Raw genomic sequence first — 24,305 nt, forward strand, 5'->3', positions numbered from 1 at the left:
TCCCCGTTAAAGGGGTTTCTGAAGGGAGGCTTTGACTGTACACCGAAAGGTCGTCATTGCTCTCCCCGGCGCCGGCGGCGTAACGGGGGCGGCTATCTCTGCTTGAACATATGTTCTCCAGAGCCGGCCCATCCCCCCCACACACACACACTGGATAACCCTGAAGCTCCCTAGGTCCCCAGCTGGGGACTGAGGAGGGAGAACACCCAATGCCTGAGCCAAGGTCTACCCACATTTGAAATTTAATAAAGTTATGGCCAATTTAATCCCATAGCACGTTGTCTTGAGTCGTTATTCCACATGACGGGGGGACCGCTCGGGATCTGGGGACTCCGCCTGTCCACGCAAAGAGGATGCTGGATTAGATAGGTCTTTAGGCTCCTCTTTATGTACTTGTTAATACAAGAGCAGAGGACGGGGAGAAATAAGCAGACAAGTAAGTAGATAATTTTATGGAGAAGTAGTGAAGCTGTAGTTTGGTTCCCAACTTGCACACTGCACAGTGGGAAGAATAAGAAAAAATCTGCATTTTCTAGCACAAGGCTGAACACAATTGCTTCCTGGGTCATTTGACAGTCTGTGAACACAGATGAGCCTGCTTTGTGAAGATTACAGTACCTCTAGTTATCCAGACGCTTCATTGGCCCAACAGCAGCGAGAAGCTGCATCATCATCTTCTGGTCAGCTGCATCAGAGGTTCAGAAATTGGAGTGCTGGTTTCTAGCTTCAAGGGTGGTTTGTGCCTTACGTCATAGCTCTGGGCTTTCTGTATAGATTAACAGACATTGTGTGGTATCTGCTGATACAACACACTTCTGCTGGAACTTCTTCTCTTGTACCCTCAAGCCTCCCGTGCACTCTCAAAATCTGTTCCAAATGTTTGGGGGACCCTCAAGAGACTGTTTGAGGGACACCCAGAGGGAGGAGAGGAAATGGAAGCCTTGTTGGACCAGCAGAACTAAGCTTTTAACTATGTGTGGATACATAAGATATGGGTTGTTGCTGTTGAAATAATGTCTGCAGGTGAACACTCTTTGCATTTCCCAAGTCTCTATAAGGGTCTTACATGGCTTACATGAGAAAATGTGGAGCCTTTTACCAATAATCTTGTTTTCTTTAATCAAAAACATAATAAAGAGACTTAGAAGACTTGACTTTAGCCCATCTAATTCCAGAATGCTTTAGAGAAGCTTGCAGTCTAGTGCAAATACACCACATAATACTAACACAGAATCAATACACTATCTTAGTATTTCATACCATACCTGTAATAGGTATGGGGGCGGGGAAGCAAACTCTGCTCTATTCTTTATTGCAGCAAGTTCAACTCCAGTACAGAACAAAAGCATACATCACTACTTGTGCACTGAACTATATGGTTCCCCCCCCCCATCAGGACCAAATTATTTCAAGATAGGTGGGTGGCTTTTTGCTAGGAAAACAGCAAGCAGCAAAATTGTTGCTGTTTGTTGCATTTATTTATCTCTTACTAAATAAAATGTCTGCAAGTAATTTACAGTTGTAAACAACATTCAACGCTTTCCTCTTCTCACACACCAGAGTCCCAGTCCTGATTGGGCTTCCCTGCTGAGAAAAGGTTTTAAAAGATGGAAATGCAATCACACACTTCTCATCTCACCTGGTTTTGGTCCAAATGAAATGTGGCAATGGTGAAAACAGGAGTGAACTTTTCAATTTCATAAATCACTTTAATTTTTTATAATTGTGACTGAATAGTATGTGAAGTAGACAAACCTTTGAGAATAAAAACAAGAAGGTAATTATGAAGGGTGAAGACAATGCACGATCAAATATTCACATCCTGTTTTTTGACCCTCAATGTCTAAGCAGCTCACAGAGGCTCCAATTGGCTTGTCAGTTGGAATGAATTTGTGTAATCCCTAAAAAAAAAAAGAACAAAGGCCCATCAGCCCTGTATTGTGTGAAAAAGCCTTTTCTATTATCTGTCTTGAATCTCTCCCCAAAACAGCTTCATAGGCCCCAAGTTATAGTGTTGCATGAGAGAGAGAAAAGGCTTCTCTGTTTATTTTGGCCAGGCCTTAATGTTCTCAGTCATCATGACTGAGAACATTAAGAGGCAGAGATATCATGCAGGCAGGCTGTGTTGATAAGCTTCATAAGAAAAAGGTTTAGGAAGCAGAGCAAAGTAGGATAGGATAGGCAGTATTGGGAAACAGATCTGAGGAAAAGATGGGCATCAGAGATAGAAACAGGTAGAGAAGGCAGAGAGATGAGAGGATGGATCACTAAGAAGGAAGAGCAGCAGAAGGGCAATGCTCATTGTGGGCCTGTTTGCAGGGTGGCAAGTGAGCAATGGACTAGATTTTGTATTGTTAGGAGTTTGGTGGTCTGGATGAGCATGAATGAGGTTTGTCCTGTTGCTCTGCTCAACAGCTTTAATGGGTGGTAAGAGCCATACCAAAATGAGCTGGATGGTCCTAAAGGCTGGGAATCTTTCCTCTTTGAAATGTGACATTCATCAAAGAGCCATATAGAGCAGTGTCCTAAATAGGTTAGGATATTGAAGAGGGGGTGGAGCTTAATGCGATCAAAGTGCAAAAGTGGTGGATATTTTATGCCTGCAATTCAACATGCGGCTTAAAGCAGAAGAGGAAAAGAAGGAGGAATTAAAAGTCTCCAGCCATAAACTAGTCCTAGTGGTTGTGTCTGTTTGTGGTGATGAACAAAGCCATGGAACTCAAGGTGTTTTTTTAGCTGCAGGGATCTAAAACAACTGCATTGGGGGTATTTGATGAAGGATCAGGGTTTTTGCTGCTCCCAGCAGTCTTTTTGCTTCCACTATGCTCCTCTTATGTGCTCATGAATGGATATGAAAAAGACCCAACAAGTAAACCCTGAAGTGCTGGTCTTGGACTTTTCAATCCTTGTGGAATTAAGACTAGAACACTGATTTGAAATAACCCATATAAGCTTTTTCCACAAGAACCTAACAAATAAATTCCATAAATGTTCCGTTCATTCTGGGAGTGCAGACCCTCTTTCAGCATAAACTACCCGAGCAAAACTTTTCCTTCAAGACCTTTCACTCACAAAATGCAGCTCTGAGTTAGGTTTCTGGGAGGTATGTTGTTCATTCTTATGTCTGTTATGTTCTTGGCAGTTGTTTGAACTTACCAATAAAAGCCAAACCCTAGAAAGGGAATAGATTTTTATCTATGTGCAACTCAGGGCAAGATATGCTTCCAGCCAGAAATAGTGATACAGTGTATGATAGCATAGGAGTCATACAGCCATTGCAAGTTTTAACACATACCGAATGCAAAGCAGATCCTGCCTTAAAAAAAAAATTAGGACAGAAAGACTTACACCCATAAATTACCCATATATATATATATATAGTGGTGAGTACTTTATAATACATTTATTGTTTTTAGAACTTGTTACAACAAATTAAACCCATGTAGATTCTTGCACCTTATTTTTCTAGAAAACAGAAGTATTGCAATTTCAAACGATGTTGTAGCTGAGCTTTCTCCTGCCTTTCACACAACCATTTTGACAAGATGGCATCTGCATCTTATTTTCCTATGCAGTAACTAAGTAGGCAGGTATTATCCAGTGTTTTGCATGACATGTCCCGTCGTATAAAATATCAGGTAAAAGCATTCTTTTGTTTTCAAACAATTGTCATCTGTTGTTTCATTATATGGAGCTTATTTCAAGATTTCCAAGTTTAATCTCATTTATCAAAATATATAGGCCTTCCAAGATCCTGCCTTCCATTAATCATATTGGCTTGGATGCAAAGAACAGCAATAGATGCTATGAAGGTACAACAAGGCTTTCCTACCTCCTTTCCATTGCAGCCTCTCTTGCCTCCTTAAAAATAAACTCTCCTAAAGATCAGAGGTCCCTCTGGAATGAATCTAGAATGCTGCCATATGTTGAGTCATTTTGATTCATCTAGCTCAATGTGGTTTATACTGACTGGCAACAGCTCTCCAGAGTTTCAGACAGGAGTCACTCCCAACCTTAAATGAAGATGCCATATGAGATGGCAAGACAACTGGCAGGATTCAGCTATTCTCCCCACCCCCTTCATGACTATGTGGGAGCAGTAATGCTTCTCCTCAGCTAAAGGGTTCTCTGGATCAAAGTTATAATTTCTTAAATTCATGCTTTCCCAGCAGAATGCTTAAAGGCCTTTTTAATTCAGGGCGGCAAGACTTGGCCTGGTCCCCAAGACACCTCCCCCCTTTAATAAAACACACATCACAAAGAATTTTTGTTTAAGGTTTTTGGCATAAATTTGGCCACAGCTTTATTAAAATACATGAATGTGAGTGGTTGCTTAGGCATTGGTTAGGACTATCTGTCCCCCCGCCTGGGGACAGAAATGACTCCCGGATCCCATCGAAAGTCAGTAATGGAAAACAAAATTGGGGAGAAACTGGAGCTGTGTCACAGGCCCTCACCTTCTCCCCGCATGTTCCCATGCGCGGCCCAAATCCAATTCCAGGGATTTGGATGAAAGCATGGCGAGCCCCTGAATTCCTTTAACAGAATTCCCTTGCAGCAGCAGCAGCAGCAGCATTGGAGCGGCAGGCCCAGCCAATCCTTACCCCCTCCACCAACCAATTTTTTAACCAATGCCTAACCGCAACCTTACAAGTTGTGACAATTTGCTATGCAGTAGGCAAAAACCAAATGGCACCAGCCAATCAGCCAAATGGACAAAATTCCTACCACGCCCCTGCCCCAAAAGCAGATGACCCCATGACAGGCATAGCAAGCTCAACACATGAAACCTAAAATTAGGGAGGGTGGGCGGGTGATCCGGTGCACGCAGTGAAAGAGAAAGCTCAAAGCTGTGTGCTCAGCTTAAGAAACCTCTGTTCCCTCCCCTAAATTGGCAACATCAAAATTGCCCCAGCAACTCAAGTGACCAATCACTGCCAGAAACCATCTATCCTTACCCACCTGACAACAGGGGGGTGGCTTGGCAAACCCCACCGCAACACATGCTCTCTTTGAATGAGAACACGCTTTGTCCTATCTTTGAATATGCTTCTAAACAAACCCTGAAACTTTGCAATCCACAGAGATGTTAATTCCTTCCCCTTGAGTTCAATGGGAGGAAGAGGAAAAGAGGGGCAAATTAAAAAGCAGGGGGAAGCAACCCCTATTCCCTCCCACTCTGGCCGCAGCAAGACTGCAGAGATTTCGATGTCATGACTTGCCTTGCCATGGACTCTTACTCCCCATCACTGTAGAATTGGTATCACAGGAGAATATTTATTCCGTCTTGCTCAGACCTCGCAAGTCTAGCCAGCAGGTCCTACTTTGAGTTGTCTAGTTTCCTTTCCTCACTGCAGTGAGGTGCAGAGAGCATAGAGGAAGTCCTCTAGGTGATCCAAACTTCTCCTGTGCTCTGCACCTCACACAGTAAGGAAAGGAAATAATTTTCAATAGGTTTTCCTGAAAGTTCTGGCAGATGCCGTATTTATGCTTAGCATGGAAAAAATGTACCCAAACAATGTTTGGCACCTGACCAACACCAAGCATACAATGGTCTATTGATTGGTGACACTTTCCACACGATAGAAGATAAGTATGTTATATTGCCTTACTAGGTCTTTGAGCTACTACCACGCAAAGGCCACTTGAAAACTACAGACATGAGGCAAGCAGTAGTGTATGTACTGCCTCACTGTGTGAATTGTCCTGAATGGTTTGTCTACAGATAGGGATGTAACAAGGCAGCAGTTTCCATCCTGTCCTCTATTCATTGCAATCACTGTTGTTTCCGCTCTGCTACAGTTCAGCTTCTTCTGAAACCCGTGTTAGTTTCATCTGCAGAAGATAGCAAGATGGCTAACATTCAGTGCCTTTCAATAGAAGGAAAATGTCAAAAACAACAATTCAATTATTATGATTATTTGTCTGTGGAATACAGTCATACCTCGGGTTACAGACATTTCAGGTTGTGTTTTTTCGGGTTACGGACCCACCAAAACCCGGAAGTACCGGAACAGGTTACTTCCGGGTTTTGGGGGTCACACATTCGCAGAAGTGTTAAATTGAGCTTTGCACATGCACAGAAGCACCTAATCACAACCTGCGCGTGTGCAGATGTGCCGCTGCAGGTTGTGAACATGCATCCCACACGGATCACGTTCGCAACCCGAGTGTCCACTGTAAAAAGAAAATATAGCAAATACTTCTCATATTTACTTGAGAGAGTTCTATTACTGACCTCAGGCATACACACGAATTGTGGCATTTCTCTGTTTCTGTTTATGACTGAGTTCTCCAACTTCCCTATCTAGAGACCATCGCCAAGTATCGATGACAGCAGTCAAGGATGACAGCCAAGGAGATTGATCAAACAGGAGTGGCCAGTCTGGGTCTTGTTGGAGAGAATACCCATGGGTGGCTCAGCTGCCATAAGGAGGCAATACCCCCTGCAGCCATTTAAGGTGCTTTGAAATGCTGTAGCAATCAATTCCCCTGCTCCCTGAATCATTTGCCTAGAATTTCAGGTGGAGAGAGACTCTACAGTGAACTTGTGACACAGCAAATGGAGTAGTTTCTTGGAACACCAAAAACAAACAACTGGTTGAATCAGGCTTGTTTTTTAATTGACTCATTGCACTTGCAACTTTTTAAAAGACTGTAAGACCGAAGCTGTTTGTGCAATTACACAACGTTATTCCATATTTTGCAGAAATTATTCATGCAAGTCTTGACCAAACTGTCTTCTAAATATTTACCAATTTCTTCTAAATCATCCCATTTGACTCGATATAGTTCTGTATAAACCTCACAAATTGGTTTCCAATTTCTTTCGGTTTTTCCACAAATCTTCCTCCTATATTTATTTTATTAATACAGGTTTTTTCTTGTTTATTTGCCAAGCTAATAGTTTCCCTGGCTTGTTGGCCTGTTTGAATTGTTTCTGTTTTAAATATTTAATATTCCACTCTATTTACTGGTTTATTATCACTGAATATTGTGTTTGCAATATCTTAATTAGGAAAATCTTAATTAGGAAAAAATTGTATAGAATATGGGATAAATATAAAAACTTATATATAAATATAAATAATTTATAAATTTATATATAGAAATAGAAAAACACCATTTTGGCTTTCACCTTTGGAAGCCATAGCGGTGAAAAAATATGCTGGAAAGTTGGGTGACATAGAAATTTGCTAAGACAGGAGAGTGGAGAATTTAAATTAAAAGAGTTTAAGGATTTATCAGGGCTGTTTAACAACATGGTTACAATATCATCATTTGAATGAAGTATTTAAAAAGGATAGGAAGCAGGGGTTTGGGGAACAACTATCACAACTAGAGAGAGACCTGTTAAACGGTAATGTTGAAGTGATGTCTAAAATGTATAAGATGTTATTGGAATGGGAGACAAAAGATGAACAAGCGAAATCTTCAATGGTACATTGAGCAATAGATATTGATCATAAAATAGAAATGGAAGCATGGGAACAATTGTGGAATACAGATATAAAAGTTACAGCATGTTATGGTTTAAGAGAAAATTATATGAAAGTGATATAGATGGTACCTAATACCTAACAGATTGACAAAAATGTATAAATCGAAATCGAATAAGTGTTGGAAATGTAAAGAGAAAGAAGGTACCATTTTCCATATGTGGTGGTCTTGCAATAAGGTTAAAGCTTACTGGGAAATGATATATAATGAATTGAAAAGAATGTTTAAGATAACATTCGTAAAAAGAAGAAGAAGCTTTATTCTTGGGAATTATGGGATCAGAACTACCTAAACAGTATAGAACTTTATTTATGTATGTGACCACAACTGCAAGAATGTTATTTGCCCAAAGATGGAAGGAAGAAGAGGTCCCGACATGAGAGAAATGGTTACAGAAACCAATGGAGTAGGCAGAAATGGGGAAACTTACCAGAAGAATAAGAAATCAAGATAACAAACTTTTTAGAAAAGAATGGAAATGTTTTATTGAGTATTTACAAATAAACTGTAAACAGATGAAGACATTGCCAGGATTATTGTAAAAACCTGCAGTTTCAAATATATATATATGATATATGTATGAGAATAGATGAATAAAAGAAAAAGTTAAGACAATTGGGAGTATGCAGAAAAGGACAGAAATAAATGTAAACAACCGCAGAAAGAGGGGGAAGGGAGTCGAAGTCAGAAATGTTAAAATTTTGGTTGCATAATTGTTGTAATGTATATAAATGAAAATTATAAATAAAATTATAAAAAGACAATTTGTTACCTGAGGCAAACAGTGCCTACCTACCACCATTTCCACATGCAGGAGCTGGCTGGACTGAGAGTTGAATCTTACTTAACCCCTGGTCATGGAACAACTTCGTTCACCATCCCTGAGGGAAGCAGGCTTCGCTTAGGATGCGGGTGGCGCTGTGGTCTAAACCACTGAGCCTCTTGGGCTTGCCAACCGGAAGGTCAGTGGTTTGGATCCCCAAGAAGGAGTGAGCTCCCGTTTCTCTGTCCTAGCTTCTGCCAACCTAGCAGTTTGAAAGCACGCCAGTGCAAGTAGATAAGTAGGTACCACTGTGGCGGGAAAGGTAAACGGCTGGCGTTTCCGTGCGCTCTGGTTTCCGTCAGGATGTTCTGTTGTGCTAAAAGCGGTTTAGTCATGCCAGCCACATGACCCAGAAAGCTGTCTGTGGACAAACACCAGGTCCCTCAGCCTGAAGCGAGATGAGTGCCGCACCCCACAGTCGCCTTTGACTGGACTTAAGGGTCCAGGGGTCCTTTACCATTACCTTAGCTTAGGGAGCACAGGGCAGGCTGTGTGGCAAATACAACTGTCCTCCAACAGGACAGAGGACAGAGACTGGGGAGCTGTGGTGACTGTGGTGAGGATGTGTTGCTCCCCCTCTACAGCCTAGTATCTTCCACTTGAGGAGCCTTCCTCACTCTGGCTAATGGCAAGGCCCATCCTGATTGAGAAACAGCTGTGTACTTTTGAACCACTGAGCTCTCACAATAAAACTCTGAAATGATCACCTTCCCTCACAGGCCTGATCAGTGTCTTGTCATACGGTTACTCAATGCAGATGGCACCAAACCAGCCTCAGAAGCACTCCACCGAGCCAACTTGGGGTTAGTTTCGGCTGTGTGAAAAGTACACAGTGTTGTGTGGTTTGTTTTAATAGTTGCAACAGCTTCATTGTGTAAATATCGCAGAGAGCATAGACGACTACTTGGCTTGTCCCAGCCCACTCCTTATGATCGCCCATCATTCATGGAAACAGATATCCGAGCACGCACCGTCTCAGAAATAAAGAAATCCATAGGATCAGGAAATAGCACCATCTGCTGGACAACTAGCAGTAGACAACTGCTTTGTCCTGACAACAGCTTTAGCTCTTCATTGTGCAATTGTTAGGGTTACCATATGTCCTCTTTTTCCAGGACACACCCTCTTTTTCATGGGTACTTAAAATAAGAGTTGTCCTAGCGATTCATAGTTAAAAGTAGAAGTCAGAAAATGTGTCCTCTTTTTTGCTCTTCAAAATATGGCAACCCTACCTTGGGTCAATGTATGAATCATAGAATTGTGAGCTGGAAGCAGCCCTTGAAACAGTCTTTTTTTAATTTGAAAAATCATTTTGGAGGGAGGACAGGCAACAAAACAACCTTTTTATGCAGAAATGGAGCATAACTACATTCAGGGTGATGCACAGCCTTAATGTATTGTTGGGTAAAGTGCAACAAATACCATTTGCTTTATTTTATACTATTTCACATTTTGCATGCTTACTTTATGAATATATAGATTTTTTAAAATGAAAAGGCATTTGGGGAGACGGACAACTGAGAGCACATAGCAGTGAGAAGATGCTTAATCCTTTCCCCATCCACCATTTTGTAATGGTTTCTCCCCCTCTATTTCAGTATTTGCAGTTTACACATAGCTTGGCCCTGTCATCTCCTTTTTTGCAGGGATACCAAAAGTTTAGGTCTAGTCTACATATGCAGGAAAATGATACAGTCATGTGGACTGTTCCATATTGGACAATGGTTAAGAGCGCCAGTTATGAATGTTCCCCCGTAGAGAAACAATATTGTGTAAGTCAGTAGGAACGGGGAAAATCTCATGGTTAATTCCTTCCTGACTCTGTCAACCATTGGCCAACAATCATCCATGGCAAGAAACCTGAAACCAAGGGAAGGTGGGCTGTGAAGTTGGTGATGGGAATGCCAAAGTCACAGCCCAAGCTCCCATTTATAGCCCACACATAGACTCTGTCCCTAAGCCCTCCCCGCAGGAGCCATCTCAAGCTACTGATTGGCCTGTGGATCAAGCTCATCCTGAGCTACGGTGAAGCCACGTCCACCAATCAGAGGCAACATATGCTCCTGGTTTCATGCCATGCAGTGAACACAGTGTGTTTCCTCTGGTGGTGAATTGGGAGCTGTAAGAAAAACTAACATTTTTTTTTAATAAAAAAAAAAACAGTCCTGTTTTCAAGCTTGCTGAATGAAACTGTGTCTCAGATGTAACATTTGTTGTTATCCAGTCCTGGTATTCAAAGGAATACTATCTTGATAAACTCCACTAATGTTTTTGTGTTTTTTGTTTTTAAAAACACACTTTAATTGCTACATCTTCTAAGAAACACAACCTGAAGTAGATGTTTCGCTTCTAACCCATCCAGCTTCCTTCCATCCAGAGGGCCAGATTTGATGAAGTGAAGGGCCGTGGAGGCCGACCAGAGTTGTTGACCTTTTTTTAGGATTGAAGTTGTTGAAGTTTTTTTATGTTCTTTGAAGGAAACAAAGCAACAGCTTGAAAGAGCAGCGTCAAAAAAATGAAGCCCTCAACCCAAGCCAGTCATCCCCTTGTGCAATGAGCAGATACTCGTTTAGTGCTTCGTAGGCTATTTGTGAAGCAAGTATGTCAAGGGTTCTGGCTCTAATCAGTAGCAAAGGTAATTTCAAATCTTGCATAATATTATGTGCAGTGCATGGAGTTTGCAGAGCAAAACAGATGAAATTGTGGGGGGTGGGGGGTGGAATCCATGCAGTCATATGGAACTTGTCATACAGAAACTGGGATACAGTAGTTCTCTGTAGTAACAGTGTTTCCAGATGGATATGACAGTGGTTAGCAAGCTGCAAGCTGGATTCAGTGAATGGGCCCCATCAACAGAAGTGCTGTATTCGCACAGTAGGGCTTGCTCTCCTCTCCTCACGCTGCACGCCCACCAAAATTAGCTCATGGGGTTGGGAGAACCCCCATGACCACATACAGGGGTTGGAAGAAAGAAAATAGTTTCATCTGGCAAGCTGAAATACATGCGTTGATGAAGCGATCAGAAAAGTGCAATGTTGAATTCCTCCCTCAGTTTCCCCACTTTCAGTACCCAGAGCCCATAATGCAACTTTATTCCTGGGGCATTAGGATGGGGCAGAAGGAGTATGGCCACTAGTTTGTGATTGTTCAGAGAGCTGCTTCCAAGAAATTGGCAGGAAAATGAGAAGTTGGGGGGAAAGTGAGCCATGGATAGAGCCTTCTCAGTGGTAGTACCACTGTTGGACTCTCTCACTTCCCCTTTTAGACAGACTGCAGAGACATTTTTATTTTATCTGCATTTGATGGATAACTCTCTCCTGGTTTTACTTGCTTTTTATTTTTACTTGCATTTTATTTTAAATGCTGCATTCCTTTTTAGTATTTGTATTAATTTTCATATCAGATGCTGCTTTGGTACATTTTTTGATCTGGAAAACAGAATCAAAATAAAATGAAATCTATCAGTCAAAGGACCATAGAATTGGAAGACCCTTCAAAGGTGACCTAATCCAATGACCCTGCAAAATTATTTTTTTATTTACAAAAACATGTTTGTATAGTGCTATTCATCAAAACGAATATAAAAGCCACTTACGACAGCTATGTAAAAAATTTAAATCAGAGATCAAGTATTACAGAGATATATTTTTCTTAATTCCCTGCATAAGCTTGGTGGTGTAAGAAAGTTTTCAGAAGACGCTGAAAGGTTATACCAGGTGGTGCCTGCTGAAAGGACTCCACCGCTATAGCATCCGTGAGAGATGGTCTTGCAACCTCTGAAAGATATGCAGAAGAAGAAAATAAACATACAAACAAAAATTGAGAGATGATGACAACATAAAAATAGAGGTACAAAACAGCCCCATGAGGATTCAGCATTCTCAGTAGCCACAGAATGCTAGTTGATTTTTGGAGGACAGGGAGGGTGACAGCAGAAAAATGGAGGGGGAAACTGAGGCTGCAAGCACCCCCTACATATAAAGCACCTTCCCCACTCCTTTAGAGAAGCCTGGGATCTGTAGCTGACTCCACACAGAGCTATAATTCCCAGGATTCTTTGGAGAGGGAGGAACATGCTTTAAATTGATAGTGTGTATGCAGCTGTTTCCTGGAAAAGGCACACTGAACAGAACCACCTCAAACTGCAAAATTTTGTTTGAAGCCCTACAGTAAGTTCATTCACAACATTACAGGGTGACATAGATACTATATATTATTCTTATTCAATAATGGTTACGCAAAATGTGTATCCAATCTCCTTCCTTTTCTACTCCTGCTGCCAGCATCATACTGTATCTTTCCACAAAGGTTTTGATGTCTGGACGTGCATGACACAGCGCTACTACATCCTTGGCTCTGACCCATGAAAAGTTCATGTCACCGTGTATTTCTTCATCTTTGAGGTGCAACAAGACGTTGTTTTTCCTACAGCGGACTGCCTCCTTTGGGGAAGGAAAACAGAAGCTGAAAAAGCCACTGGGGCATGCATTAAACATGTTATTTTGCAAATGTTTTACAAATGTGCAAATCAAAGGCAGCCCCGCTCCCTCTGTTTCTGTCCTGTCCCACCCAAAAGGAGCAAAACAGTCCTGGGAACTTCAACTGAAATTAAGAGAGCGCCACACCCTCTCAGACATGAAAAAGAACCATAAATATAAGTAGAAGAGTTCTTAAACCTTGACAACTGATAGCTGTCTGGCTTGGCCTCTGGAACAGAATGTGCATGTTAATGCCTGTCAACTTTTGACAAGGATTTAGAAATGAACTAAGGGCATAGGTTTTGGAATATTAATATCTACCAAACACAGAGCAGTAAAGGATAAATAATGTAAGAGAGACGTTCAGCTTTCTCAAGACTTATGGAACAGTGTTAAAAACAGCTCTTAATCTTTCATTCCTGTGCATTTTTGGTAGTCTGTCAGCATCCATCTCTCACAAAATTTTCATGATCAGACAAGTTGTTATTAGAAAGCTAGACCTCATGAAAATAGCTTGTGTTCCCTTCGACAACAGATTTGGATGGCATGCATATTTATGGTATGAGAAAAAGAAAATCCATAAAGGTTTTGAGAACCACATCTTCCGAGGTCCTCTAATTGAAGCATGGGATAGGTATAAAAACCTATTAGAACCTAGACTACCACACTGGTTATCTCCTTTAGAAGTCATGAGTGTAAAGAAAATTAATATGAGAGGCAATTGGATCACATATGGTCAATTGTTATTTAAAGGAGGAGGAAAATGGAAAATGAAACCATATGAACAGGTTAAAGAACATGTATATGATTGGTTGCATTATTTTCAAATAAATGAAATGTTTAGGAAAGATATTAAAGAATGTGGTTATGCTGACAAGGATTCTAAATTTCAGATTGAAATAATAGATAATGATTTTGAAATTGTATCCAAAATGTATAAGTTGTTGCTAGAATGGAATTTGAAGGATGAGGAAGTCAAGTCGGTTATGATACATTGGGCCAGAGACTTTGGCTATAACATACAATTTGAGGATTGGGAAAAACTATGGAAAGAAAATTTAAAGTTTACAGCATGTATGATGTTAAAAGAAAATGTTATGAAAATGTTTTATAGATGGTATATAACACCGGTAAAATTAGCGAAAACGTATAAGACATGTAACAAGTGTTGGAAATGTAAAGATAAAGAAGGCTCTTTTTACCATATGTGGTGGGAATGTAAGAAAGTGAAAGGCTTCTGGGAAAGGATATATAATGAATTGAAGAAGATTTTAAAATACACATTTATAAAGAAGCCAGAGGTCTTTCTGTTAGGAATATTAGGAAATGAGATAAAAAGAAAGGATTGTAAATTTTTCCAATATGCAGTGACAGCGGCAAGAGTGTTACTGGCCCAGAAATGGAAACAACAGGAAATACCGACGGTGGAAGAATGGAGAATGAAGCTGTTAGACTATGCTGAGCTGGATAAATTGACTGGGAAGATTAGATATTTAAGAGACCAAAAGTTCATCAAGGACTGGGGGAAATTTGTGGAATATCTGGAAAGTATAAGTGAGGGACAGATAACGCTAGAGGGATTTAAAGAAGCACTGTGAAAAATTGAGAAGTATTGTTTAAAGGGAATAGAAAAGAAAGATATAAATAATGACAATATAAACCTAAGGCATGTGTAACTTAAATAATGACTATGGATGATTTACGGAAAAGCTGAAGGAAGTCCAGAAAAGAAATAATTTGTGAAAAATTGGATGTGAAATTAGTATGTGTTTTTGTTTTTGTTGTAAACTAATAAAAATTATTTCAAAAAAGAAAGAAAGAAAATAGTTTGTGTTCCCTTTGTCCACCATTGTGATCACATGAGGAGAATTGTGACAGCCATGGTCATGCTTAAAATGAGAGAGGGTCGCTGCTTTCTTCTTCCTTTTCTTTCTATAAATCCAATTTGGTTCCAGACAACATACAATCCCAACATATAGATTGTACATAGGCTAGGGAAGGGGTTGTCAACCTGGTCCCTACCGCCCACTAGTGGGCATTTCAGGATTCTAGGTGGGCAGTAGGGGGTTCTACGGCACAAGCTGAATCCTCCTTCCATCGAGCACTGGGGGGCGGTAAGGAAATGTTACCATCAAGAAAGATGCATTAGTGGGGGGTAGGTATAAAAAGGCTGACTACCCCTGGGTTAGGGCACGGGAGCAAGTCATGAGTTCAGCGCTCCGTTTTCTAGCACTTCTTCTACGTGTCAGGTCATTGTGTGAATCGGCCCTTAGTTTCGCAAAACTGTGTAATCCATGTGGAAACCATTGGGTTCCACACTCAGCTGCTCACTATTTGCAGTTTAGTTGCTCTGCAGAAAGCTTGCTGGGGAGACCACGCATTACAAGGAACGCAAAAATAACTTTAACAAGGTTTTAATAACAAAAACAAAAACTCCTTTTACACTAAACATATCAACAAGCGTGACCCAACCACCAACCCATCCCCCAGGGTACTGAGAGAGCTAGGTGCTGCTCTTTATATACTATACCCAATTGCTGACACAGCTTAATTAACACAACTTAGCAGCACCTGCTATACTCCTTCACAGCTGTAAAACTGGGTCACATTATTTGCTCTGGCCCTTAAAGACATACACATCTTGTGGAACAATAATGAACCTTCAAATTTAAAGAGACCATTCAACATCACCTTGCAATCACAAATATCACCCCCCCCCCGCCAACCAATTGGTTAAATTGCCAAGTTGTTTGACTACTTTCACATGCAGATCCCCCCATAAAAGGTGATTACAGAGTCACTGAGCAAGCAGTGGGAAGGAAATATGTGGCCACATAAGTCTTGTCATCTTTCAGCTTGTTGTTCATATGACATTTGGATACATGTGTCACTGTGCTTTCTTAAAAAGCCAGTGGGCATCACACCATCGCCAAATGTATTTCTAGGTGGTTATCTGGTGGCAACACAGCAGCAACTGTGTTGGCCACCATTTTTCATCTTCTATCTGGTGTTGCAAGGGGGCGGGGAGTGAGAGCTGGTATTCCTCCCTCCTCCAAAAAAATATAGTAATAGGAGGGACGCGGGTGGCGCTGTGGGCTAAAGCCTCAACGCCTAGGGCTTGCCGATCGTCAGGTCGGCGGTTCGAATCCCCGCGGCGGGGTGCGCTCCCGCTGCTCGGTCCCAGCGCCTGCCCACCTAGCAGTTCGAAAGCACCCCCGGGGGCAAGTAGATAAATAGGTACCGCTTACCAGCGGGAAGGTAAACGGCGTTCCGTGTGCGGCTCTGGCTCGCCAGAGCAGCGTTGTCACGCTGGCCACGTGACCCGGAAGTGTCCCCGGACAGCGCTGGCCCCCGGCCAATAGATGTGAGATGGGCGCACAAACCCCAGAGTCTGTCAAGACTGGCCCGCTCGGGCAGGGGTACCTTTACCTTTACCTTTAATAGGAAGGAAAGATCAGTGAAGTGCCAAGTGAATACTGTTCTTAACAAAGTATTTTCTTACATCATTACGGCTGTAGGAGATTCTTAAGAAGGAATTGCATCACATGTCTTTCTGGCATTGGTGGATTCTCAGTATTTGCTGAAGAAATGAATGCATGTGAATGGGTCCCATTGTGCTCCTTGAATGAAGAATATCCCTCTCAAGGAATCATTACACTCTTTACTCAAGGAACAAATTAACCTTGTGAAGAAGAAAAATATACAGTTGACTGCAAGCTTACTGATTGTTAAAATACATGTGACTTTTTAAAAGACTGCTTCTAAATGCTTCCTGTCTATTAAGAAAAATATTCTTTCAGTCCTCAATTGCAGAAATAGAAAAAGGGAGGCAATGAATGGCTTGGTGGCCTTTTCTTTTCATTCATTTGTAATTAGTCCTCTCAGGGGACTGTGCAACCTCAGACTGCATGTGGGGTTTCTGCAGTATTCAGGCACAGTAAACTACAGGGGCATGCATTAAGAGCCTTGCCAGAAAGCTATATATACACTCTTGTGTGAAGTCTAAATCAATATTAAGGTTCAGCTAGCAACAGGAGGTTTCTAGAGGAGAGGAGAATATAAGTCAAGGTATGCCTCAGGCAATTTATTTAAACTAATTTTTAGGAAGAAACCTTCCGAAAGTAGGGATAAAATATTTGCATGCCAAAAGCTATAAAAGAACAGAGGGATACTAAGAGTTGGCTGTAATACTACTTTTTATTTGACTCAACCAGTTGGTCCATTATATCTGCACCTGAAGTGAGAGATTACCAGTTTGTGCTTGTTAAACTGCATTGTAAACAGTGCTTCGTTTATCCAGACTGTCCCATTTATGGGTGTGCTGCTTTGAAGTGGGGGGGCTAGATTCCATGCAAAGTCTTGGTGGAGTCTGAGTTACATCACAATCTTCCATTTCTCAAACACTCAGGACGAGTAAAATCAAGGATGCTAGAACAATGCTTCAAACAATGCACCCAGCAGCTATTGAATTTGGGAAGGAGGGGGATGTCTTCTTGATAACCAGTGCTACTTTTCTAGAAAAAAAAGTGGTACTGGAGCTCATCGTGAACTTCTCCCTTGTGCTCTTACAATGGCAGTGGCGCCCACCTGAGAGGTGACAGAACTGAGCTTCAGTGAGCTCTGGCTGAAAAAAAAGCCCTGCTGATAGCACAGTGTTGTAGTGTCCTGGGGCTGTCAGAAACAACACATAGAAAAACTCAAAAGTTTCAAAAGCAAAGAGAATGTGGTTTTTTAAAAATAAATAAATAAATAAAAATCTCTAGTCCTAGACTTGAATGCAGTCACACCGCCTCCTAGTGCTTTGTCCTAAAGTAGCCTTTTCCCAGCTAGTCCAATGTAAAACCTGGAAAGAACTGCCTTACAATTCTGGAATCCTGGTTAGGATCAAGGAACGGATCCATCTTAAACAGTGCATCAAAGTTTTCCACTGCACTGTCAGCCAAGGACTCATCCACACCATATATCGAAAGCACATTTAACACACAAAATGTGTGTTATACTCCCCGCAAAGAATCCTGGGATAAATGTGTGTTGCAGCTCCCCACAAATAATCCCGGGAGCTGCAATTTGTTAAGAGTGTTGGGATTGTAGCTTTGTGAATTGCAAAGTGCAGGTCATCAAAATTCACAAGGTGTTGTGGGGAAAGCAGATTAATCGAAGTCCAGAGACCTAGGGTACCTTCTCTCTCCTTTTCTCTGTTTGTAAAAGACAAACCCAGCTGCATAGTATAGAACAGGCTACTTTTCCTCCCCCCCCCCTTTGAAATTTAGAGATTAAGAAATAGAGGCTCCAACTCATTTTCACTCTCATCTTTCACTGAATCCTTTAATCCCTTCAAATCCTGGCACCATTTCTCACTCATTTTGTTCATACTTCCATTCTAGAGTTTCTCACCTGACAATCACATTGACCTTCAATTAAAAGGCAAGGTTGAGTACATGACACCTGATCTATGAACACTGAAGTTCTGGTTACAGTTTTTCAGGCTCCTTCCCACAGTCTCAAAATAATACTCTAGAAGTAGTAGCATAGGGGCTTGTACAGGGTGAGTCCTTTAAAAGAGGCCCCGTGGATGTTCTTTTAAAAGACTCACCCTGTAGTAGGCTGAGACTCCAGAAGTGCGGCTTCTTACAAATGAAAATATTTGCTGATGTTAACTATCATTCCTGCAATGAAAGTCTCTGCTGTAACAAAAAACTTTTTTAATTTTTCACCTGCCATTACTTCCTGTGCAACTTGGGTGGGGGTTGAAAGGGGGGGGAAACATCCATCTTGCTGCATCTGTTATTCCAGTAGAATGGCTAGCAATCATAGAATAAGTTTACTCACATTTCAGTAAGCAACTTCAGTAAGTTCATCCCTTTTGTAAAATTTCAGTGGAGTAGATATAAAGGCTGAGTGGCTTTTTTCAAAACTCTGTGAGCAGAGACCCAAAAACCCTTTGTTATCAACTGCTAGGAATGTTTCTTCAGCTGTAAAGAAACATTTAACATAAATTCAAGCATATCAGGGTTGTTCACTGTGTCCAATGACACCCTATAATGTACCACTTTTGGGTAACGGTTTCCCTCCCTTCTTGTGCTATGATCTGCCTTGGAAAACTTTGTAAATGGAGCTCAAGAACAATGTCCTTCATCGCTCTCATTAAACCTTCACGTTTGCACATTCATCCTAGAGGTACAGCCATCCAAATTTCCTCACCAGCACATGACCTACCAGTCTAGAAAAGCACTGCAGCTGATTCTCATCAGCTGAGTTTGAATAGCTGGACAGATTAAACCTGGTGGGAACAGCTCAGCCTCCAACAATTAGTTATTAATTCATGGTGCATGTCTTGAATGTTTAAAGACAGATTTTTAAAGAGATTTTGTTTTCTGCTTGACCTGCCCTTACCATTGATCTGGAGACCTTTGAAAACTGGACAGACTTGGATATCCTGTCTGGAAATGGGTAGAAATGGGAGGGAATGTTGTTTTTCTTTAACCAACATTTTTCCACACAGTTAACTGAGGTGCACACAAATATTCTACCTGCCATCATATGCTAGGTCCTAGGCACAGTGCTTTTTTTCTTTAAAAATGTTTAGGGGTACTCTCATTTTCCTACTCATATTGAAATATTGCCTCTCAATGAGGCCAAACTTAGGTTCACAAAATGTTTAGGGGTATGTGCCCCCCTGCATCCTCCCAGAAAAAAGCACTGCCTAGGCTAATTCTGATTTAGTTTCTTTGCTGGGAGTGGTTGCATAATCAAGATTCAGTCATTGACTGATAAGGAGTGGCACTGAGGTGAGTTGGGAGAACAAGGTCTGAGAGCCAAACTCTGTGTGTCAGAGACAGAAGCAAGGTCTGCATCATCCATGATCAATAATCATGGTCCATCTGAAGCAGACACCAAACGGTGTCAATTGTAAACTCTATAGCCAAATAATCCATTTAAGGACAAAGATAAGGAAAGGCATGCAGGAATATGCAAAGTAAGAAAGTTGGGTGCAAGAAGATGAGGAACATTAAGGATGGAGTGCATTTGAAAATATTATTTAGCATCCTTATCTAGAAGAGCCAGCCTAGCTCTCACAATGGCTGAATTCACACATAATGCCAAACCATGCTTTGGCACTCTGGTAATGAATGTTAGCAAGGCTATTTATTTATTTAAGTATTTATTTATCAAATTTATAGCCCACCTTTGCTCCCACAGGAGCCCAGGACAGCAAACACACTCACTGTGAGAGCCAGTGTGGTGTAGTGGTTAAGAGCGGTAGTCTCGTAATCTGGGGAACCGGGTTCGCGTCTCCGCTCCTCCACATGCAGCTGCTGGGTGACCTTGGGCTAGTCACACTTCTCTGAAGTCTCTCAACCCCACTCACCTCACAGAGTGTTTGTTGTGGGGGAGGAAGGGAAAGGAGAATGTGAGCCGCTTTGAGACTCCTGAAGGGGAGTGAAAGGCGGGATATCAAATCCAAACTCTTCTTCTTCTTCTTCACATTTTTAAAGTGTTCTAAAAGAGTTAAAGCATTCTTTTAAATTACAGTTTTAAAAGTTTTTTTAAAAAAATCCAGTGATCTCAGGCTTGCCAGGAAGAATATTCTTCAGTTGCCAAACACCTGGATTCTCCTGAAAGTGAATAATAATACAGACAGATGCACCTCACCAGGGACGGCACTCCACAAATGAGGAACCACCACTGAAAAGGACCTGTCATGAGGCAACACTGACTGGGCAGTCTCTGGTGGCTCACCCATTTGTAGGGGTATAAATGGTTGATATTGTGGGATGTACTTTTAGGTTCCGTTTAGGGTTTTATATGGTAGTACTAACACCTCGAATTGGCAGCCAGTGCCGTGCTTTCAAGGCTGGCAGTATACAGCCCCATCGGGTTGCCTCACTTACCAACCTAGCAGGCACATTCTACACTAACTGCAGCCTCCGGACCATCTCCGGCTAGACATTACTGCTCCCTTCAGGCAAGGGAGGGAGGAAGAAGAGGTCAGTGTGAGAACCTAGAGCTTGCCACTAGCCATTTGCATACAACAGTTGACTCACACAGTGAACTTTGGAAAACTACTCTGTCAAAGTGTCAAGTGAGAACACTGATTAAAGCATCTGGCCTCCCCCCTCCCCCCAGTCATATGTAATCATCACTTTTTGTAACATGTAAGGGAACCTTAAGAATTCTCCTGCGAATGCCCTTGCTGCCTAAACTTGAAGCAAAAATGCAAAAAATAACAATAAAGGGCATATAAAATTCCATTTGCAACCTTGTGTTGATTTGACATAGTGTTGAAATTTAAAAATGAAAAGCGTAATATGAAAACAAAATTCAATACATAACCAACTTAATTCAGTGGTGACATATTTCTGGGTACCAGGAGCTTACCGAAGACTTTCTCTTCCTACAAGCTTAGTGTCTGTGTCTGGCCACAGTTGGGAACCAAAGGCTAGATTGGAACTGGTCAATCCTACACTGGTCAAATACTGGCCTAGCTCATATGGATTTCTCATTTAATGATAAATGATGATGATGTATATGAATCTCTAAATTTGCTACAGGAATATTTACAAAAGCCTCCAATGGTTGAGGAGCTCCGTACTAGGTCATCCAAAGTCATGCAAATGATTAACTGGAGTGCAATGTGCACAAGCGATTTGGGGCCAATTAAAAAGATTTAAGAAGCTTTCTGTGTCAAATTTGTGGGTGCGCCTATTACTGCAAGGGCATAGATCATGATTTGTGCTTCGCGTGCATTTTGGAAGGATAGGTGCATGGTTGTACACAAGCAGACAAATGCAATCATTCTCCAAAGGTAGCAAGAGTCTTTTGGTCATCGCAAGGGATATTCTACAATTTAGAATCTAAATAGAAGGAGGTGGCAAATCAATGATGAAAACCGAAATGGCAGGAAGTTTTAAAAAGGAAAAGAACAGCCAATTGGGTTGGTTTCTTTTACTGTGCTGGCAGGGAGCAAGATGGTTTATGATCATTTCTACGCATTGCCATAACGTATGTGATTTAGTCATGTGGGCCCATCCTTAAAAGGAAACTTTTCTGTACGCAGGGTCTAGTAAAGCTCTGGAATTTGCTGCCACGGGAGGTTATCGCAAAAGTAAATAAGGCAGTGAGTCTTAAAAGATTGGACCAGCATAAACAATAACCTTTGCAGTTATGCAACCTGAGCTAATGACATAGGTAATCAAATGTCATTCTTTATTGCTTCAGCCTGAAGCAGGGTGAGAAAAATGTATGGATATTGCCCCCTGAACAGCATTTCATAATTGAGTAGGTGCCTTCTTGGGGGTTTCCCACCTTCAGAAGCCTCGGGGATACTGTATTTGGTTCACCTATGGCCAGAAATGGAGCTCCAAGGCTTTTGGAAGATGATTTTAAATTATCTTGTAGAGAAAATGAACTGGACGGTGCACATATCTAGTAATACAAGGTTTAAAATAAACTATTCAACCACTAATGACCTGAACTAAGGCAATATACAGCAAGGAAGTATTTTTGATAAGGTCTACGAAATTACAGAACGATCCTATGCATGCCTTTTTTTCAATTAGATTTATTCCCAGGTAACTGAGTACATGAGTCTTACAGTTCTAGCCTATGCATTCCTACTCAAAAGTAATCCCCATTTAAGTGAGAGTTGTAAATAGGTAAGTGTGTCGGGGGTCCTCCAGATGTCATTTGTATTGCACATTCATTATGATTTGTGCTCATGGTGCTATCGGAGCGGTCACATGAAATCTCACTTTCAATACTATTTGAACCTGCAAAGGTTTGGGGGCGGTCACCCTGCTTCATTTCTAATCAGTGCACATGGAGGGAAAAGTAAGCAGGTGTTTTCAGCTGGAAAAATACAGCTTCCATATTTTGCCCTCAGGTCTGAGTTAAGTTTAAGTATTTATACCCTGCTTCTCTATTACACTAATGTTCAGTGTGGCTTACAATGTAAAACAAAAATACAACATGCAGAAATATAAAATATTGAATGCAATATAAAATGCAAAATATTAAAAGTACATATTTAATTTTTTTAAGTACAATAATATATTCCAGCTGCTGTTCCTCCTCCTTTCTTCAGTGTAACAGAGGCTCCAGACCCCACCACCACCACCAAGATCACAGTAAAATTCCATCTTGCTATGAATATTACATGTTGGTGGTGGGTTGGGTATTAGGGGATACTGGTGTTCATGCAGGCAACAGAATCAGAGTACCTATGGTAAAGTGGGCTTTGGATTTGAACCATCTGCCAGCATCTCTTAGTGATCTGTCCCAATGTAAAATATCACTCTAATACTTAAAAGCCAGCCACATTTCACTATCCTACAATGAATAGCCAGCATCTCACCTATCCTGTAGATGATTACGCCATTCACAAAATGACTATAATGATAATCTAATTGTGATTATAACATTGCTGTCACCATGAGCTTCTCAGTGCTCATGGATAATTTCCTTTCCTCAAGTCGGACAGTTTCCAATAAGAAGACCTGAAGTGCAAGGTGATATTCTTGTCATGAGTTGTCCAGTGTATTTCATGGCAGCTGTCATGGAATGTGGGAGAGAACTCGTGCTCATTTCCTAGATATTCAGGAGGAAGTCACTTAATAGTTCCATGACCTGGTTCTGTGTGTCTTGTATTTCCAGAATTTTAATCAAGGGCCAATTATTCCTATTATTCAAGGTGTGGTTATATTATTTAGAAGATAGCCTCTAATGGAATCTTTCAGGGATGAAGGAATTAAACTAACTGTAAATAGTAGGCTGCCTCAGATTACCACATCCAAGAATATCTTTACACCATAAAATGAGTGCTGCTGTACTGAAGTGGCTAAGAAACTGAGCTGTGAATCAGGAAGTTCCTGGTTCAAATGTCATCTCTGCAGAGAACTCATTAGGTGGCCTTAGGCAAGTGATTGTCTTTCAGCTGCAGTCCCTATCTGCAGTGCAACCAAATGATAATACTGGTCTACCTTAAAGGGTTGCTGTAAAAATTACCAAGATAATGTATATGAAGCACTTGGGGGTTGAAAACAGGCAGCCATGGACATTCTAGGAAAAATCAGTCATAAACACAATGTAGCAATAGTTAACTGCAAGAAACAACAATGGAGGCCAAATATATGTGTGAAAATATATATAATATTTAAAAAAATGTGAAAAAATGATTTGTTGTACAGGGGCACAATTTGTATTGGGCCTGTGGCACCAGGGGAGGAGGTGCTAACCTATAATATTTGTATAGATGCTAATCCACATTTTTCATTTGCCTTGCTGACAAATTAAAAATGGTCAAATCATGGGGTCTGGATGGCCTTTACCTGAGATTTCTTTAAGAAATCAAATGTGAATGAATATTTATTTATGTCAGCCATTGGCCATAGCAATAAAACAACAATATGATATACAAAGAATAAAAATAAAAAGTAAATTATATAAAATATATCTTAGGGTCAATAGTCAAATAGTGGATCTTATTCTGATTCGGGTTTAAAGTA

At 41.1% G+C, this 24,305-nt stretch overlaps 1 long non-coding RNA gene across 1 annotated transcript in view; it reads right to left on the reverse strand.

Annotated features, from left to right (window-relative positions):
• Positions 1–1,688: 1,688 nt before the first annotated feature.
• The window catches only part of LOC309535116, an 87,761-nt gene continuing 65,144 nt past the window's right edge, over positions 1,689–24,305 (reverse strand). The window contains exon 2 of the long non-coding RNA XR_014221021.1: positions 1,689–1,901. This is a non-coding gene — a long non-coding RNA (uncharacterized lncRNA). The remainder of the gene's footprint in view (positions 1,902–24,305) is intronic.

The sequence above is a fragment of the Podarcis vaucheri genome (assembly GCF_965113315.1).
Source record: "Podarcis vaucheri genome assembly, chromosome: 1".
NCBI classification, from domain to species: Eukaryota; Metazoa; Chordata; class Lepidosauria; order Squamata; family Lacertidae; genus Podarcis; species Podarcis vaucheri.